The sequence below is a fragment of the Macrobrachium nipponense genome, chromosome 34, assembly GCF_015104395.2.
Source record: "Macrobrachium nipponense isolate FS-2020 chromosome 34, ASM1510439v2, whole genome shotgun sequence".
NCBI lineage: Eukaryota > Metazoa > Arthropoda > Malacostraca > Decapoda > Palaemonidae > Macrobrachium > Macrobrachium nipponense.
Genome location: NC_061095.1, coordinates 18,109,146 through 18,116,645, shown reverse-complemented (window position 1 = coordinate 18,116,645; position 7,500 = coordinate 18,109,146). Strand labels below are relative to the sequence as shown.

The following is a 7,500-nucleotide window of genomic DNA, read 5'->3' as shown; positions in this document are numbered from 1 at the left end:
GCATCACGAGGGCGTGGGCGAAGGTCTTCAAAGACTGAACAAACTTTTTTTTTTTTTTTCTTTATCGTTACCTGCTTTTTAAAGATAGCGCGAAGTTGATGAAAAATATCAAAGTGTGTGAAAGGAATTTTGCCTCTCCATTCACGTCTGGTAATTAATACGTACAGTTAACAGAACGTGTAAATATACAAAATATACTTTTCGTATACAGCTTTTGTCTGATATTCCTCTGTGAATGCATTTTTTATTTTGTTGGAAGAAAAATATACAAAATATACTTTTCGTATACAGATTTTGTCTAGTGAATGTATTTTTAATTTTGTTGGAAGAAAGGCTACAGAATAGCATCGTGTTGTGCGTCTCTGTTGTGCGAAAGATGTCAGTACATATGCCCTTGTAAATGTAAATGAACTTTACTGATACCTTCAGTTCGCGCTCTCCAGTGATTAGTCAGATCTTTGAGAAACTATTTCCTTAAATATGTTAATATCTTAATTCCCAATAAATACCGCATGTAAATTAAGAGAGTACAATATTTAAAGAAAGAGGTCTCTTAATAATTGATTGATCACTTAATTGGAAGCACTAGTTGAACATATCAGTGAGAGTACCACTCTCTCTCTCTCTCTCTCTCTTCTCTCTCTCTCTCTCTCTCTCGGTCCGGGCGGAGAATTAACTTATAAACAATTCACCAATATATTCTTTGTAAATGATGTTCGACAGTCTCTCCAATATTATTATTATTATAATTATCATTATATTATTTATTATTATTATTATTATTATTATTATTATTATTATTATTATTCCAGTATTTTTTTCTCTAGCTATAAGAACATTATCACCAATTTCACCAAAATTGTTAGTACACCAATACCCTCATTGATGTCAACACTACCGCCAATTTCTCCATCAATTGCACCAATATTGCCAACTTTGTCACGGTCTTTGCTTCGGAAAAAGTGTATATTTATATAAAGAACCTTTTCAATCCCTTTTAGTGGCTTATCTTTCATTCTTTATCTCTCTTTCCCCTTTATTATCCTCAGCTTGTTCCTTTTCTTTCTCTCTTGTCATAATCTTGACACGTAATGGTCGCCCTTCATGTCTTCTTTTGTGACTCACCCTCTTTCCTGTTATTATCTCTTCTTCTATCTGTTCTTCTCTGTTTCATTACTATTTTTACTTTTCTTCGCTGCTTCTTTCTTCTTGTGTTTCTCTCCTCCTTCCCCCTCATTATTTTTGTTTTCTTTTAGTTCTGTTGAGTCTTTCCTCTTTTTAATTCCTTTTTTTTATTCCTTGTCGTTTCCATTTTTCCAACTTCTTTGTACTTTGTCTCTATTCCTCTTTCCTCTTACGTTTCTCCTACTTCCTCTTCGTTATATCTATTTCCTTCGGTTCCTCTTTCCTCTTACGTTTCTCCTACTCCTCTTCTTTATATCTGTTTCTTTCACTTCCCCTTTCCTCTTATGTTGCTCCTACCTCCTCTTCGTTATATCTGTTTCCTTCACTTCCTCTTTCCTCTTACGTTTCTCCTACTTCCTCTTCTTTATATCTGTTTCCTTCACTTCCTCTTTCCTCTTATGTTGGTCCTACTTCCTCTTCTTTATATCTGTTTCCTTCGCTTCCTCTTTCCTCTTACGTTTCTCCTACTTCCTCTTCTTTATGTCTGTTTCTTTCACTTCCCCTATCCTCTTATGTTGCTCCTACCTCCTCTTCGTTATATCTGTTTCCTTCACTTCCTCTTTCCTCTTACGTTTCTCCTACTTCCTCTTCTTTATATTTGTTTCCTTCACTTCCTCTTTCTTCTTATGTTGGTCCTACTTCTTCTTCTTTATATTTGTTTCCTTCACTTCCTCTTTCCTCTTATATTGCTCCTACATCCTCTTCTTTATATCTGTTTCCTTCACTTCCTCTTTCCTCTTGTTACTCCTACTTCATCTTGTTTATATCTGTTCCTTTTTCATTGTGTTGATTCATTACTACGCCACTTTCATACCTTCCCGTTTTTCCTTGATTTCTATTCCATGTCTTCATTATTCTCTTGCTAATTTTCCCACTTTCTTATATTCTTCATAGTCTCCCTCTTCCTCGACTCACATCTTCCTCATCTTCCTTTCCCCCTCTTTGTCCTTCCCTCACAAATTGTCCCAAAACGAGGATATATAACATTCTGACGAGTGTCATTCCCAGGTTCGTCTTCTCTCTTCTACTCTTCTAATGGCGTTTATCGAGAGAGAGAGAGAGAGAGAGAGAGAGAGAGAGAGAGAGAGAGAGAGAGAGTAGTCTTTGCTTTGGGAAAGGTAGTTTCATTCCTTCTGTAATTTGTCTTCTTTCTGTATCTCAGCTGTTGCCTTCGGAGTTATATCTCAAAGTACTAATATATATATATATATATATATATATATATATATATATATATATATATATATATATATATATACACACACACACACACACACACACACACACACACACACACACACACACACACACACCCCCCAATATTCGATATTTCTGTAGGTATTGGTGAACCATTTTACATTAGAGATGTATTCATATATAATTTATATAAATTGTACACACACATATTATATATATATATATATATATATATATATATATATATATATATATATATATATATATATATAATATGTGTGTATGTGTGTGTACAATTTATATAATTATATATGAATACATCTCTAATGTAAATGGTTCACCATACCTACAGAAATATCGAATATTGGGGGAGTGTGTGTGGTGTGTGTGTGTGTGTGTGTATATAATATATATATATAATATATATATATATATATATATATATATATATATATATATATATATCTAATAGATTATATATTAGTACTTTGAGATATAACTCCGAAGGCAACAGCTGAGATACAGAAAGAAGACAAATTACAGAAGGAATGAAACTACCTTTCCCAAAGCAAAGACTACTCTCTCTCTCTCTCTCTCTCTCTCTCTCTCTCTCTCTCTCTCTCTCTCTCTCTCTCGATGAACGCCATTAGATGAGTAGAAGAGAGAAGACGAACCTGGCAATGACACTCGTCAGAATGTTATATATCCTCGTTTTTGGGACAATTTGTGAGGAAGGACAAAGAGGGGGAAAGGAAGAAGATGAGAGTTGAGGAAGAGAGAGACTATGAAGAATGTAAGAAATTGGGAAAATTAGCAAGAGAATAATGAAGACATGGAATAGAAATCAAGGAAAAACGGGAAGGTATGAAAGTGGCGTAGTAATGAATCAACACAATGAAAATATATATATATATATGTATATATATATATATATATATATATATATATTAATTATTGTTTAAAAGCAAACAGGCAGCAGCGGCTGCTCATTTTAACCCAGTGTGTGTACATCCATATTATCAGCCAGTTTATATATGTACACCCAACCAGAAGGCGTGTTCATTGAAAGAAAAGTTATTTTATATTAATGATAATCACCACTGAAGTTTATTTGCGGGCTATCAAAGATCGTTTTCAAATCATGGGTAATCTTCATGGCTTGAAGTATTCATATTTTAGGTACATCAGTAATAATGGTTTATATTACTGATGATAGTCACAATTGAAGTCTATTTGCTTGTTATCGAAGATCATTGTCAAATCACTGGTAAGTGTTCGTGGCTAGAACCATAGCATTATTATATATATTTCAGTCATAATAGTTTATATTACCGATAGTCCCAGATGAAGTTGATATGTGGGTCATCTAGGACCGTGTCTCCTCAGATGAAATCTTTCACTTTAATTAAAAGCAACGATATATTCGGTTTCATTTCGTGGCACCCACTTGTGGCACCCTGGTGGTAACAGAAGAGGTACTGTCTGGCTCTTTGGGACGATGGATGGAGTTTGTGTGCTTTGCAAACATAGCTGATATACATAGAGTTTTAATTAACAATCAGGCTTTTGAACTCTCTATTACAGATTGCATATAAATGTGCTATGTACTGTACGCGTATATATGTATCTTTATGTAAAGAGTTTGACTTATTATCATGTATGTTGATAGCAGTTGATGCATTTGTTACTCCAAAGTTGTTTTTTAATACAATATACATATATGTCCAATCAGATCAAGCGATAATAAAACGTAAAAGCAGCCATAGTTAATAAAAGTTCAGTAAGAGGTTAGGAGCCTTATCAACAAGGAAGTTGAAGCCCTTAAAAGTTTACAAAAAATATATCCCTGTTGTAAACAAAGTAAGGCTTAGATAAATATTTTTTTGTGTGTTCCTGCTTTGTCATCCGTTAGGTTTACATTTTTACAGTGTTAAGAGGTTTATTTGTTGTGGGATTTGCTCGAATCTGTTGTGTATTGAAGGTCTCTGCTCTAAATTAAAGTAAAGATAAGAATATGGTATAAATAGTTTTATTTTAGACAGGGCTCACTATCAACATTTTTATCTCACACGTTCAATTTTATTTCGTTCGTATGAAAATATCGTATAAAAATACTTTTTTATTTTTTTATTTATACCTCACGTTTCATTTTATTATGTCTACGGTAAAAGAAAGGAAGAATATTCTTTTTCATGTTTTCATGGACGGACGTAACAACGTAGTGAATAGCTTAGGTCAGCATTCTGTAAACACACCTGCGTGACGTCAGGAAAGGGGGCGTGGCTAAGATTGCATCCCTCGTGGTCAGAATGCCTTAATTATTGCTAATTATTTTATGTAAATGGCTCCAGATTTCTGAGTGACGGCGGTAATCAGGAACCGCAGATTATTTTGAGTAAATTTAATTGATGTAGGGTGCAATATTGATAATAATAATAATAATAATAATAATAATAATAATAATAATAATAATAATAATAGTTATTATTTCCTTCAAAACAGTAAGTAATGATGAAAATAAAAAAAATATGAAAAAGGAGAGAGAGAGAGAGAGAGAGAGAGAGAGAGAGAGAGAGGAGAGAGCTGTAGCTACCCCTCCAACTCACAAAAAGCGTGTAAACGAGAGATCTAGTATGCAAACCTACGCTATCAAGGTTTTAGTAATACGTTTAAATGCCTCTTGTTAGTATCAGCCCGTCATAAAATCCTCGTGAGATCAATGATGTCAAAACACGCTATATAGTATTGCCTTTCTGAAAGGTGGTCTGGTCTCGTGTTTTTCTCGACCTGCGTGACGAGCCTGAGATGTCCCTTACGACCCCGGTAGAGAGAGAGAGAGAGAGAGAGAGAGAGAGAGAGAGAGAGAGAGAGAGAGAGAGAGAGAGAGAGAGAGAGAGGTGCAAACGAAATACTGTAGGCATCTTCGCATTATTGAAGTTATTATATGTTTAGGTAGAGAGGTAATGAAGTGGCTCTCTCTCTCTCTCTCTCTCTCTCTCTCTCTCTCTCTCTCTCTCTCTCTCTCCTGCTAATGAATGGCTGTTCCTCTCATCCTCCGAGGAAATGAATCCTAAAGATTAGAATGTCGCAGAAATTATTTACGTTCCTCTGGCATAAAATGTTTTGAGTTTTCTTCTGCATGTTTTTTAAATCCTCTCCCTCCCCCTACACTCCACCCCTCCCTACTCCCCCTTCCCCCAGCCTCATTCGAAATCATCTGACTGCTATGGACGAGTCCCGTTTGTTTACAAACATTCCTGGCTATTGATTTCGTGAGCCTCAAGAATGGAATCATTAGGTCGTCTCTCTCCCACGTCCTTCTCTCGAGGACATTTGCGTTTGTATTTATTTATTTTTTCTAATCAATCTCGGGATTAAACGTATTACAACGTAATAGAGGAGAGCCGCGGGCGGTGTTCTCCCATAGAAGGCCGAGGATCTTGTGTGTGCGTGCGTGCGTGCGTGCGTGCAGTCAGTACAAGAACCTACCCCCAGGCGGTGTTGCTCGAGATGTGCGCCGTCACCATAGCAACGGAGACGCGCGCACCCACTAGCTGCCATTGATTCACAGAAGCACACCACAACGAATTATGGAAAAAGAAGAAGAAAAAAAAGAATGAGCGATAAATGAACTTTTGAGTGTTATTCTGTCCAAATCGCTCCCTGAGTCAACGGGATGATTTTAAAATAATGGCTGCCATAGGAAGCGGATATACTACGTGACTCCCCAGACTAAGGCTGCGATTCCCGATAAGATAAAAACACCCTCGGAGGAATGAGAGAGCGACAAGGCAGCTGCTGCTGCTGCTCCTCCTCCTCCTCCTCCTCCTCCTCGCAGTATTGCTTTAACCGAAGTTAGTGTGGCAGTGTGTCTCGCGCGAGTCGCGATAGGGCCGACATCTGTTGAAGATCCGACGCACTTGACTATCACCAACACTACCTCACGACACCACCACCACCAACAACTACGCCTCCTCCTCCTCCACTACCACCACCACCACCACCACCACCATCCTCATCATCATCATCACCAACAACAGCGTAGTGACCTCGGCCTCCACGTCCCAACGACCTCAGAGCAGCTGAGTTCCTCGTCTGGCACAGTGCCTCCTTCTGCTGCTGCTGGTGTTGGTGCCACACCGAACACGACAGGAAGGGCTCCGGGAGTGAGAGAGGAGAGAGAGAGAGAGAGCGAGAGCGTGTGAGTGTGTATGTGAGATCTCAGCATTGAAAAACATCAGTGTTTTGGTTCTGCTGCTGCTGCCATCTCCCCCTTTCCTTTAAGCATCCTAAAGTGAACGTATGCGTGTCATCCCTCATCCTCCATCCTTCCTAGACGAGCACATCTGGGGCGAAAGATCCGTCGATTGATTGATAGGTCCGTTTAGGCTTCCTCGGAGACACCAGGCAGCAAACCTCCATACGTTGGAGATGAGAGAGGAGGTCTCGAACTATAGAAAAAGACCCGAGGAAGAAGAAGAAGAGGAAGAGGAGGAGGAATCAGGAGGAGGGTCGAGATTTGTGCTCAAGTGTGTGTTGATATAGCCAGTGCGCGTGTTTTGACCGTGGCAGGCGGAGGTCTGTTGTCGTCGTCGTCGTCTTCTGCTTAATTAAAGGGGAACTGGGTCGTCGTAGCAGCAGGTTTTCGTCTCCGAAACTGAACGACGGAAGAAGAAGACCTTCCCCCGCTCCTCGCCGTCGCCTGTTTAGCCCTCTGTCCGGCACCCTACTACAGCCACTACTTCATTTAGCGCCCCCCAGGGTTGCCTTATTGATTTCACATCAGGTGGCGCCTCTTCGGTCGTGCCCAAGAACGCAAGAAGAGATTTTTCACGATCCTGCTGCTGCTGCTGTCAGTTACTATAACCTGTCTGTCTTGTTTTTCCCTCGTCGTCGTCGTCAGTCTCTCCCCTTTCTCCTCTCTCCGTCACCCAAACTCCAGCTGGGCTAATAATTCCAGCTCGCGTTCTGGAGACATCCTTTCTTTAATCTCTCTCTCTCTCTCTCTCTCTTTTCTGGTTCATGGTACGTTTGTGCTTCCTTGCTTGTGATCGTGCATGCGAGAGTGAGGTTTGATAGAGAGAGGCACAGACACAGACACATACACACACACACACT

The 7,500-nt window shown here is 38.9% G+C and overlaps 1 protein-coding gene across 6 annotated transcripts in view; it reads left to right on the top strand.

Annotated features, from left to right (window-relative positions):
• The window catches only part of LOC135207945 (calcium/calmodulin-dependent protein kinase kinase 1-like), a 382,666-nt gene that overhangs the window by 127,674 nt on the left and 247,492 nt on the right, over window positions 1-7,500 (top strand). Inside the window, exon 1 of one of the 6 annotated variants that reach the window (XM_064239930.1) lies at window positions 6,231-7,500. This exon is cut by the window's right edge and continues 430 nt beyond it. The exons of the other annotated variants lie outside the window; for them this stretch is intronic. The gene's annotated coding sequence lies outside the window, so the exon portion shown is untranslated. Of the gene's footprint in view, window positions 1-6,230 lie in introns of those variants that run through there. 6 annotated transcript variants of the gene reach the window in all.